The sequence below is a fragment of the Dermacentor variabilis genome, chromosome 6, assembly GCF_050947875.1.
Source record: "Dermacentor variabilis isolate Ectoservices chromosome 6, ASM5094787v1, whole genome shotgun sequence".
Classification (NCBI taxonomy): domain Eukaryota; kingdom Metazoa; phylum Arthropoda; class Arachnida; order Ixodida; family Ixodidae; genus Dermacentor; species Dermacentor variabilis.
In genome coordinates, this window is record NC_134573.1 from 157,240,829 (window position 1) to 157,254,026 (window position 13,198).

Here is a 13,198-nt window from a genome sequence, read left to right on the forward strand (position 1 = left end):
CACTGCGGCGACGTTAAGGGCTCGCCTTGTATTCAAACCCAATGTAAGAAACTCGTGAGGGATCGAAGGAAATATGGAGCAGATGAAAGGACCGGGGCGGCGTTTCGCCAACGATTAATTGACGAGCGCTTTACGATTAAAATTAAAGTCGTGCGCTGCAAAGAACAAGAAAAGCAACGGCCAAGAACAGCGCTCTTTGAAGCGAGGAACACGTAGAAGACAGAAATAAGCATACAACCGCGCAGAAGGACAGACCATACCCAGACTTGGGATTTGGACAAGGGTAAGCCAAAACGAGAGTGAAAATCATGAGTGCATAGTTAACGCGGGAAATTAATACCTCGGCAGCGCACTTGCAACTGCTGCTGCGTAATTGCTTGAATACCGTCTTTTGCCGGCTATACGTGGAGCCCGCAGTGGGGGAACTAACGATCTCGAAAGAAACAAGGAAGGTGCGCGCTCCAGTAGGGCAGTGCGCGGCGGGGCCCTCACGTTCATGCAGGACACGTCGCAAATTGATGCTAATGCGATACCTTCCATTCATCGGCGCCCTCTTCCTCTTGGCAGTGTCGCTCAGGCTCGTTGGTGTCGGCCCCGTGCGCTGTCGTCGCCTTCTAAGTTGTCGCCGCTCATCGTAATTTATGCATTGTTTCGTTCATTCGTTTTCGACCGACCTTTTTTTTTTTTAAGCGCATGTTCTTAAGAGTTGTCTTCTGGCTCGAAGTGACATGGCGTTGAACGTAGCCAATATCCGCGCGATTTAGAGGGCGAATTCGGTACACCCGTCCAAGAAATGATAGGCGTCCGTCAGCGCTTGTAAATTCTAGGTGACGCTTAAAAGGCGATGGGATGAAATTCTGCCCCTAGCCCGTTTTAGCTGAGTGCGAAGTCGCAAAACTCGACAGTCTGTTAGGCCGAAACTGCAACTCATCACTACCCTTGACAAGAAACAAAAGAAAAGCGTGGACTTGCTCGAAATATATCATATGTATATAATAGACCGTGTGAAAACAGATGACAAAGTTAACGAGCATATGGTAAAGAAAATGTTTCGTGTGCCACAAAGGTTTACGATTGGCCACGTGCCTGCTATGGGAAAAAAAAAGAAGGAAAGTGTACTCCGACGTCCACCCGCCATGACAATGAGTAGCGCTGGTTAACGCTCCCGGGGCTCGATCTAGTGCACATAACTACCAAAGATAGTGGCCGGATTGATAACCGTCGCCGTAGCACCATTGGTAGCGCAACGTAATGCGAAGGTTGTGGGTTCGGATCCCACCGGCGGCAAGTATCGTCCACTTTCATTTCCCTTTTCCTCATTATTTTCCACATTATAGTAGCGTAGCAGTATATATCACCAAGTGCTACCACTGCTCGAGCCCCTATATAAGGTCTACCCATGTTTCCTCCACAGACTAAAATAAGACAGCGCGCGACGCCGCTTTCCTTAATTGCGCTGCGCTTCCAACGAAGCAGTTTCGACACTGCGCAGTCTAATTCACGCGAATGATTAATAATGCGTTCGGGCGGAGGCGAGCGAGATTTCGCTTACGGAAGCCTCAGCTACAGGACGCAAACAAGGCCGGAATCGTTAGCGCGGTGGCGTGCGCGGTCTCGGCGGGGCGTCCTTGAAAGTGCCGTCGCAGGCGAACGCGCACTCGCTGGCAATTTCGCGAGGCGCCGATACAATTGCGGTCTCAGCGGGGGAACACTGTTCAGCGGAGCAGCGCGGCGCTCTGTCGTGTCGACGCTGGGCGACAGACACGGCATCCGCGTCTGCTGTATACACAAAGTGTGAACGCAGTATAGCCTATATACTTTATAACTCGCCGCCTTTCTTCCGAACGCTACAGTCGCAGCTTTTTAGGGTGGTCGTGGGATAAAATCCCGGCCGCGCCGGGCCGCATTTCGATGGGGAGGCGAAATGCGAGAAGCTCCCGCGTACTTAGATTTGGCTGCACGTTAAGGAACCCCAGGTGGTGGTTGAAATTATTCCATAGTCCCTCCCCATACGGCGTGCCTCGTAATCAAATCGTGGTTTTCGAACGTAAAACCTCGCAGTTTTTTTGTTTTGTTTTTTTTTTTCATTTAACTCTCAGGGTAATCAGCGGTACGACGAAAGCTCCTCCGGTCAGGTGTCCTTATGAATAAAATATTGTAGTCACTGACCAATTCAAGGTGTAACAAAAAATGTGTTTCGGAGCCCTTGCGGGTCACTTGGTCACTAACTGATGAACCACTCAGCAAACTATATATTCAATCAATCAGTCAGTCAATCAATCAAAATTTTGATTATATCAAAAAGAGAACGTGACAAACGCGCTGCTTGACTAAGTCCAGTAGTGCAGCGCCAGTTTTTTCTTTACAATTTCAGACGTCGTGATGAAGCGTCCGTTTGCCGGTATTATTTTTGCATATGTCTTTACTGCGGTGAAACTTACCATAGCGCATACGCCATAGTGCAACGCATTTAAAACCATTGCCGACGTGGTTCTGAGTACTGCTTAGAGAACACAAAAGTGACAAAAAAGTTATCGTGTGGCAGATCGTACAGCAGCAAAACGTGCAAGTCCGACAAAGGGTAGCAAAAAGCACAAGGACTAACACACAAGAAAAGCGCATACAAAATAAAAATAATAATCATCTGTTTACAAGGTATAGTGAACGTTTTCGGTTGTTAAACTAGAAATTACAACAGTAACAAGAAATACAAGTTTAGGATGACAGGTGGCACAGCTAGCACCGAACATGTCCTGTCACTTCGTCGTCTATGCTTGTCCCCCAGGCGCAGCGTCTACTGCTCGTAACCGCTCAGTAAATTGCCAAGTCATTTCAGTCGTCGACATCCCTAACTTCTGGAACGCTGCGTGGTTTTGAGCGGACCACGACAACCGTGGATTCCATTCAGCCTGAGCACAAATGTTAGATCCGCAAAAAAGCAAACAAAGAGAAAGAAATGGCAGTCAGTTTGTTAATGCGAAGCTAAAGAGTAGAACATAAATAGAGAGAGGGACAACAGTCACTGTTCACAATTAACAAATATCGCAAAGTTTCACAAACGTTGAAGAAGGCACAGTGTCGATCGAAAAACGGGGGGGTGAAGAAAAGGCGTTCGGGATCCACGAAAAAATCTAAGAGACGAGAGGCATGATGATATTCACGAGGACTAGAAACAATGGGAGATAAAGAAAAGATACGGGATGCGCATAGTATGAAGATGAGCAGAAAACAACGTCAGCAATGTGCATTCGGTGTAGCAGGTCGAAGCGACCACCACTGCGGTGGAAGATCAATCGCTTCAATGTGAGACTGCACTGTTCGTGTCGGTGGGGTTCATGGGGGGTGGGGGGTGGAAATGGGAGGACGGGTCAAAGATGACACAAGATTAAGGAAAATGGTTGCAGGAAATAAAACGTAACATGCAAGTGTGCGCAGGACAAGATGAAAGAAAAAAATAAAGGATTGCTGCCACAGGAAAAAAAAATGAAACAAGAAAGATTGGGGCGCCTCCGGTCTGGTGTTGTGTGAGCTCGGTGTTCGACGAAGCAGATGACATCATGGAAAAGGAAGCAGAAAGAACAAAGAAGAAAAGAAAAAATTAATGACACGATGTGCCGCCTTCGTGCAAGAGTTCTCGTCGGTGATCATTGCGTTCTTTCTCTCCCCTTGCGTTCCGCAGTTGATATTCTTGTCCTCCGTCATCGACACAAGGAGAGGACATGCATCGTGCTTTTTATGGCTGCGGTAGTTGTATAATCGACACAAAGAAGTGCTCACGCGATTAAATGAAGCGTTGACTAGTGTCCAGGGGACCAATTGCAATCCATGCTCACTGACCTGGAGAGGCAAAGCAGAAGAGTGGGTCTAAAAATTAATCTGCAGAAAACTAAAGTAATGTTTAACAGTCTCGGAAGAGAACAGCAGTTTACGATAGGTAGCGAGGCGCTGGAAGTGGTAAGTGAATACATCTACTTAGGGCAGGTAGTGACGGCGGATCCAGATCATGAGACGGAAATAATCAGAAGAATAAGAATGGGCTGGGGTGCGTTTGGTAGACATTCTCAGATCATGAACAGCAGGTTGCCATTATCCCTCAAGAGAAAAGTGTATAATAGCTGCGTCTTACCAGTACTCACCTACGGGGCAGAAACCTGGAGGCTTACGAAAAGGGTTCTACTTAAATTGAAGACGACGCAACGAGCTATGGAAAGAAGAATGATGGGTGTAACGTTAAGGGATAAGAAAGGAGCAGATTGGGTGAGGGAACAAACGCTAGTTAATGACATCTTAGTTGAAATCAAGAAAAAGAAATGGGGGCATGGGCAGGACATGTAATGAGGAGGGAAGACAACCGATGGTCATTAAGGGTTACGGACTGGATCCCAAGGGAAGGGAAGCGTAGCAGGGGGCGGCAGAGAGTTAGGTGAGCGGATGAGATTAAGAAGTTTGCAGGGACGACATGGCCACAATTAGTACATGACCGGGGTTGTTGGAGAAGTATGGGAGAGGCCTTTGCCCTGCAGTGGGCGTAACCAGGCCGATTATTATTATTATTATTATTATTATTATTATTATTATTATTATTATTATTATTATTATTATTATTATTATTATTATTATTATTATCCACGGCTGCCGTATAGGGACGTATAGGCCTGGACTCGGTCTCTGTTTGCTATAGAAGACCTGTCTCCGAAAACGTATACATTTTCCTCAGCGTACGATACAAGATCAACGAAGGCTGAAGAGACAACTAAGGAGAGCCACCCGGAGCAAGATGAAGTAGAAAATACAAAAGTACCGTCCACTTCATTCCCTACTAGTATTGCCTACGTCATTGCAGGCCTACCCATACATTGAATATGACTGCGCGTGCACGAAGATCCAAAATATTGTTTTACCCTCTCTGAAGAGAGTGCATTTATCAAAAGGCAATGCAATCTGTCACACGCGAGGCGTTTCCGGGAGCAAGGAGATTTATTGCGGTCCCCTAAAGACGACTTGAATGATACGACCTCGTAGCTGCTGGACGCTGAAGTGAAAGCCAACTATGGGGACTCTACTGCGCTAACTTCCGGCACTGAAGGTCAAACTTTTCCGTTCCAAATAGGGAACTGAAGTTTGTGAAAGCCGAAATTCAATAGCTTTCCTCGGGACGCAAGAGTTGCTCTATTCGATTACTCTTTGACCGCAAACGCAACAGAAGGCGATATAGATAAGACGCTTGCAGTATGTAGTTACTTATTATTGTCAAAAAATTCACCGACGATTACGATACTTCCTAATGCGAATTTTGAGCGCATCTGTTTCGGTGTTTCGAATTCGCAATATATTGTGCCAAAAATGTTGATTCTGAATGACACGGTCTTCTCGGCGGCAGCGCTAAGCCTCTGCTCGGACAGCTCGTTTAGCAGCAGCGGCAGACGAAGCATTTTCTACCAATTCCGTCGCTCATTGTCGAGAAAGAAAGCGTGAACACGGGAACGCGTGGCGAGCGCGGAGCGCATTCTCCAGCGGCGGCGGCCCAGGCGAAGTAGCGCATGTGCATTGGGTCTGAAGCCTACGCCAGCGCTTTGTTTCCACCGCGCTCGCCGCATGCCTGGTCGCCGCCATTGAGCATGTATCGTGCGGCACTCCGCTTTCCTCCTCACCCTTTCATTGAACTCTCCTCCTCCGCTTTCCTCCTCGCGCTCTCTTTCCTCTCGCCGTCATTCATCTTCCGCTGCGCTACGCGTTCGCTCATTCATCCTTCGCTGCACTCGTTTGTTCGGTTACGAGGGACGCCGAGGCTTGCCGAGGGACGTCAATGCTCAAGACGGGAACGGGCTTCTAAGAGGTGCGTTCTAAAGCTCGTGTCTACTGAGCTACTGCTTGGGCAGGCGTAGTGCCACGCGCGTCGTGCTTTTTCATGACGCTATTCGTATTTCTTGGTGTGCGCTAATTACTCTTTCCGAAACGATTTCGGTGGAAGTGACGTCACCACGGGTACACTTTCTATTCTTCTGCCTCATAAAACTTTATACATTCTAAGCGCCCTCAAACAGCTCATCAGTCGCAGCCTCTGCCCTGACCAACTAAGGTTTGCTGATACACGGCCAAACGGGAATATTTGATGACCGTTAGCTAACAATCTGTATATTTGCGCATGACAGGCTTTTCTTTTTTTTCACTTGTACGCCTTCCTCGGTGCCCAACCAGCCGCTTCGCACTCAAAATGTGAAGTGTTATCCGCATATATACGGGAAATGTTAACGTGTTTTGCTCCCGGAGCAGACGAGATCATTCAGCAAAACTAAGAGTGTCAGCAACGTAGTAAAAGCACGAGGAGCAGGCGGAACAGTGAGTGTGACAGAGAGGACATCGACAGCTATAAGAGATCGCAAGGAGCGAACGCTATAGAACACCGTGATCGCACACTCGTAGAAGCAGCGTAGACGCAGTGATGTACTTGTAAGACCCAGACGAGAATGAGTGATTTTTTTTATATTCTCTTTTTTTTTAAAAAAAAACTTGCCGAAAAAAAAAAAGAAATGAGTACATCCCCGTACGTGGACCCCGCAGGATCACTGGACCCCGTCGAAGACGAGAAACGGTGCCATCCATGACGATACCCATGCGACAGAATCGATCCTATATCGACCCGCAATACTTCCGCACTCCGAAGTACATACCTCTACGCCTCGGGTATCGCTTGTCGGCATGCATGATTGGGTCGAACGCGTATAACCCCTGCGAGCTCCGACAACACGTCTGCGCTCGTTCGAAGCGTCGCCACGAGCACTCGGCATCTCGTACACATGTGTCGTTGCTACAGCGGCCCGCAATCGCACGCGTTCCTCGCCTCCGACACAGCGCACTTCGGTCGTTATGTTTGCATGTGGATGTATCGATATGCCAGGTTTCTGCTTGTGTCGTTTGCAATTTGTCCCGCTACGCTGTTCGATGTAAGGAAATTGCCTATAGGACACAGGTAACATACACTGGGACTCGGCAGTTGATCCGGTGCTCCTCTCTGCGATAAAAAAAAATGTGCGTCTTGCATCTGTCGATACAGACTAAAGGATTTCAGTTTAGAGCTGTTTTTAGCGCCAACACTTCTCCTGCTTATATACTGCGATAACCTTAACGTCACGCTATATTTCGCGGCGAGCGTTCTAAGCTGTTCCGCATTTTAACTTTTGCGCCGCCACACTGCAACCGTATGTAATCACACACAAAGCAAACAATGAAACCAATTGCGTATGGGTTTGTTAGAAATCGCTAAGTCCCTTTACGTTGCCGGATGCTGAAGAAACTACGGAAGGTTAGTCTTATGCAGCTTTCGCTGTAAAACAAGTTATCTGCAGTGAAGCACAGGCAAATCACAAACGCCTACAGCGCATGCCAGCAATCTCCATAAAACGTGGCTTTGTGGCCTACAGGGACACGCGCGCCTTGCTTCAGCAGGAGTCACGTTCCCGCGTCATCTCTGCTGTCTGCAAACAACGATGCGAGTGCGGTCGCTTGCGTGTCTATAGCGAACAAGAGCAACATGAATTTGAAGCAGCGAATCCGATGTGCTGCGCCATTTAGTGCCTGCAATGCGCAATAATAATGTGAGTTGGATTGACGCGCTCCTGAATATCATCGTCGCGTCTCGCCAAACAGGAATCTGTTTCGACAGCCCTACGGGATCGCCTTGTAATCAGCAAACTAACTTATCTAATTTGATTCGTAGATTCCTCAAGATCATCGTCGCGTCTCGCCAAACAGAAATATGTTTCGACATCCCTACGCGATTTTCTTGTAGACAGCAAGCTACGTTATTTGATTCGATTTGTAGATTGCTGATGCGAAAGCGTCAAATGGCCCATTGAGCAAAAAAAAACGGCGTCTGTAGTCTGTAGCAGCAAAACGGTACCTAAAGTTGCATTGGCTGTGACGCCGCATCACGATCGCGCCTCGACGGAGCAGAGTGAGCGAAAGGGAGCACCTGCTGCCGTCTTTAAGACCGCGCCAGATGTTACGTGAAGGGAGAGGGAATCGCCGCAACGCCACGTCAACCTCACTCTCGGAAGCCGGCGCACGGTCTGTATCTCTCTCTTTCACCCCTACTGGGCTTAGCTGCTGAGCGCGCCTACGGGCTTCGGTAGCCGCTGCTGCTTCCTCGGTCTATCGCCGCGCAGGGCGTCGGTGGCATGCGGCGTTGGCACCGCAGGCTGCTCAGCGCTTGCTGGCTCGGCAACACGTACCTCTGTGGTGCATTACGCGCAGCGTAAAACTCGTGAAGGGCCGCTAAGCGGCGTTCAATTGGACATTATGCTTTCGCATTCACAACTCATTAAGATGTGCTTAGGTGTCCTCGTTATTTTTTATTCTACTTACATTGAGTGTTTACTTTCAGGACAACTTGAATAATGATATTCGTGTGTGATAGTATGCTGTTGTTTTTGTGCACAATAGACAAAATTTTGATACTTAAGGCAGATAGGGTGCGCTTCTTCTGATTAGCTTTATTTTAAAGCGCATCTTTGAGAACCCCCCTGCGTCTCTCTTGCTGACCTTCGCTGTCGCCTGCTGCTGCTGTCTACCCGAATAGGTCACACTCGGCTGCGGGACGGCGGCGCCATCTAGGAGCGATGACTCACACTACTATGCCCGCGGCAGCAGTCGGCCTGCGCATGCGAGTCGTTGGCCGCTCGTGTAGATGAGGAGGGGACCGCGACGCGAGAGCCGCGATGAGACGGGAAAGAGGACGCCGGAGCACATTGACTCACGTTGCGCATGCGTTGCGCTGCCTGGCAACCACATGGACGGCCACATCTGCGCCTCCGAGGGGAGGTCGGGTACCCCAAACAAATGGCACAGAAAGCCAGCTTGCTTCTTTCAACCCTTGCAACGCTGGTTGTGTTTAAAGGTGTATTGCATTGCGGAGCTTCTCGTTAGGGCCATCCTTGAGCTTGATGAGAATGTTCGCGTGAGCACTGCCTCGTAAGCTTCGCTATATATTGATTACAACATGGCCCATTGGATCTGCTGCATTTTTTGTATTGTTTACATTTGCGTACTATCACTCAGCAAGTCTCTGCGTGTGAGTGTGGGCATGTCTTCGTCTGTATGTGTAAGTGGGAGGTGGAGAAGTAGCTTTAGTTTCTTCACTGTGTGCTGTGATAACCAAGACATTGTGTCTTGGGATGCCATAGCTTTGTGGCTATGGCTATGCGCTGCTGGGCTCAAGGTCCCGGGTTTAGAGCGGTCGCGGTGGCCGCATTTTGATGGAGGCGAAATACAAAAAGAAAATGCTCGTGTACTTAGATTTAGGTGCACGTTAAAGTAACCGAGGTGCTCAAAATTAATGCGGACACTTCTACACTACGGCGTGCCTCGTAATCATACCGTGGTTATGGCCCGTAAGACCCTATAGAATCTAACTTAATTATTTTTTGTCTTGGAATAGCGCTCGTTGCCTTCCTTCCCACTTACCTATATTTTTGGATAACAACCATATACAGTCCAGTCCAAAGAGACAAATCAATTTCTCGAGGGGAGCGACTGAAAGCGACCTGAACACAACTCCTTTCGAAGCAAGTACGTACAGGCGCATTTCAGTGGCTGGGCACCAAGGCTGACCTCGATTAATACTTTCTCGAGGCCTGACGCTGCGAGAACTTGACCTGTCATTCCGCCTGCTGGCGTCGGGGCAATCACAATGCGGAAATTACGCGCGAATAAAGTGCGGTCGCCTCGGGTGACAATTTGCGAACGTCGCGCCGGGAGACTCCATACGCAGCGATGTCGCAACATTTCTCCAGAGGTTGGCCCCTAGTAACCACCGAAGACTAACGAACGGCCCCTTGTGGCCACAGCTGGCGCTTGTCGTCTGCGCGGTGCAGAAGTTCCAGCGACGCTTCGAAATCGCCCGCATGCGTTATGAACTTATGCGCTACACAGGACCCTGCAATTTTCTGCAAGCACCATATGTCAGTGTAAGACTAACTACGTTGTTATATTAGCGAGTAGAATAATAGGGGAACCGAAAGGCACAATTTTTGTTAATTAAAACCACATATGAAGCCAATAGACAATGAAGCCAGGGAAATGCTAAGCCAAGGAAAAGGGGACAATAACTGAAAGTGAACGTAAATACAACTTGCCGCAAATGGAAGTCGAATTATCGAGCCTATAGATTTAACTACCGCGGCGCCGGTCCTCCCATATGCCTTTTTGTGGCGTATTTGTATTAGTGCACTGGATCCGACACTGGGAATGTTAGCCAGTACCAATAGCGACCATGGCGGTGCATGTGGATCATTTGGTTTTTATTCTTTGTACGTGCGTGCGTGCGTGCCTTGTTTTTATTCGCTTTTTTTTTCTGACGTGCGGCATTATTTGGTATCATAGGGCTCGCTACACTTTTCTCTGCGTGTTAGTGCATGTCTGTGTCCCGTTTGTGTCACTTAGTGATGCTTCTTGTAATGCCACCTGTGAATTCTTGCCCGTGATCAATTCCGTGCCTAATTCTAGCGACTAAAAAGCGATATCCACTCCAACGTAGGAGAAGTGGAGACGCAAGCAGCGGACATATATCTAGAACAATTGCCGTAACATATATTTTCTTGCTAAAATTCACAAAAATAAACGTACGGAATGAGAAGTATTAAGCTTGACTGTGAAGCAATGCAGCAAAGTAGACGTAGCAATTCAGTAAAAAAAAAAAAAAAAACAAGTGATAGAGTTTTAGAAGCAAAGAAAACCAATATGAAAGTCCATATCTCGCGCGAACCTTTTAACACTTCGAGAAAAGTACCGCAAACGTTCTATTCACAAAATAATGGTGTCTTCTACAGTAATATGTGATATATCCGCTTCGACCTAATGTCTACTATTTAATAAATTTTAACTTGCTGCATCGTAGCGTCTTTTTCACTGTAAGTCAGTCTTCTCCGAGTCAATACCCTTAACAAGGGAAAGCCACCCTTCCGGGGGAAGCGTAGGAACGGTGCTGTCGCTCGAAAGGCACACGCGTATCTTTTCGTGCACCCCACCTTCCTATCGTCCACCTCCTACCGAAGTCCACCTCCTACCGAAATCAGGGTCTCTACCCTGATTGAGTGCCCTCCTGCACACCCAACAAAAGTCGATAATCAAGAGCTGCCCCTCTCTCCCCTCCCCAACCGAAAAATCCTGGCGCCGGTCCTGCTTCATATACGGAATGCTTTGCTAAAACGAAATCTGGAAAGACACAGAGACTGACATTTCGAAATAAATTGTACCAGCACGGTGGTAGGTAGAACGTAATTCCAAACGCGTCTTGCCCTTTTTTACGACTTGTCGACATAATTCAACTTCAACGTTCCGGCGTTCACGTCAACAAAGTATACAGTATGAGAAACTCTATTAGAGGACCTAAGGGACACGTTCCTTCCATCTACACTACACAAACCAGAGTGTCTACCAAATTACTTTTTCCAATTTCCCTGACTTTTCCAAGTTTTCCCTAACAATTCTAAGTGTATTCCCTGACTGTTCTCATGCAGCTGAGGAGAGCATTCAGAAATCATGCTAGTGATGGAAGTTGTGAGTGGCATAAGAACTGGCTGCTCAACTGCGCTTCGATGCAGGCACTGGCGTTACTGACATAGGGTAAGAGTGCAAGCTATGGGTTGAACCTGGATCGAACCTGGATCGAACCTGGATTTCTGGCTTGGCTATACTTTTCATTTCTCCTTTCTCTTTTTTTTTTTTTTTTTAGTGGGCGGCCAAAACTATTTTACAACTAGGTCCCGCAGGCATGAAGAAAGGAAAGCATTTTTTTCCCCTGCCCGGAGGAAGGCCCTAGCTCCCGTGAGTGTCATAGCAGTGTTAGTCTGGTCCCTCATTTATTATTTTATACGAATGTGCGAACATTGGACAAATCGGCGCCTAGAAACAAAAGTTGGGCCTTGCCATCTTCGTACACTCTTTCTCCGCCGTTTATTGTGGTTGAATCCAAGGGAGCGACTTTGATAAGCCTTGATCTAGGGTTAAGATTGTTTCCGTCGACCTTCACATAGACTTCCGTCTGTCAATTTCCATAACCTGGTCAAGTTTTTGCCAAATTGCCTGACAATTAATACCCAGACTTTCCCAGACGGGTTGAAATTACCTGACAATTCCAGGTTTTCCAGATTGGCAGACACCCTGACAAACACAATCACATTCAAACAAACAATTATACAGATCCTTGGACCCCTTTATGCGAGAACAAATAGAGGCATTCGTTTTAGACTTTCGTCCAGTCCAGTCAGTCACTGGCTGGCTGACTTCTAATCCTTGGCCTTTATTGCAACAGCAGGTGCTTCTTGATTAATCAACAAAAGATTGATTGATTGATTGATTGATTGATTGATTGATTGATTGATTGATTGATTGATTGATTGATTGATTGATTGATTGATTGTAAAATTCAGCCCATGTGCTACTCATTGTGCAAATCTTTTTCACCTTTCCAAATTCGATGAAATTTCCGCGCCCTGCTCGCCAGTGACCTTCTCTTGTACCGAGCATCCTGCTGTTCCGTTCAGCTGCAGCGCACCGCGCCGCTGCTTCGTCCCCTTCGTTATTCAGGAGGCTTACACAACAATCTACTTGAGCGCCGCTCCTGGATTTCCCTTAGAATCTGAGCAGCGGTTGCCATGGAGCTTCACCAGCACAACCGTTGCAACTTATGCGCCAGGATGGACGGAAAAATATACCCAAGTTGATAGCTAATAACTGCTGCTGCTGTAAAAAGGAACCTTATTCCCAAAACCAGTGGCGTTCAAAGCGTGACGCTGTCCCACGCGGCTCACCAGCTGCTTATGTTGAGGCTTGAAAGCCCCGCTGTCGCAGAAACTAACGTTTGTAGCAGAAGACAAATAAAGCAACAAAACGCCCTCGAGCACTCTTCTTTTATAGCCCACTGGAGTTCGTTTCTGCTACGTAAGTGCCGCAGCAGTTCTATATCACAAGTCTCTACCCGCTCTTTCAGAGTTGCCCAAGACTGAATAGAGGGCGCTAGCGCCGGATGCGACCTGGCGCCATCAGTAACATCGCCGGCTTCTGCCAAGAGAGTCAGTGCTGCCACGAAAGAAAATGCAAGCTCTCTCTCCCTCTCTCTCTCTCGTTTTTTTTTTTTTTTAATGTGTGGTTTCCCAACCGAGCTGTAATGCCTGGCCGAGAGTTTCAAGACAAGAAGTTG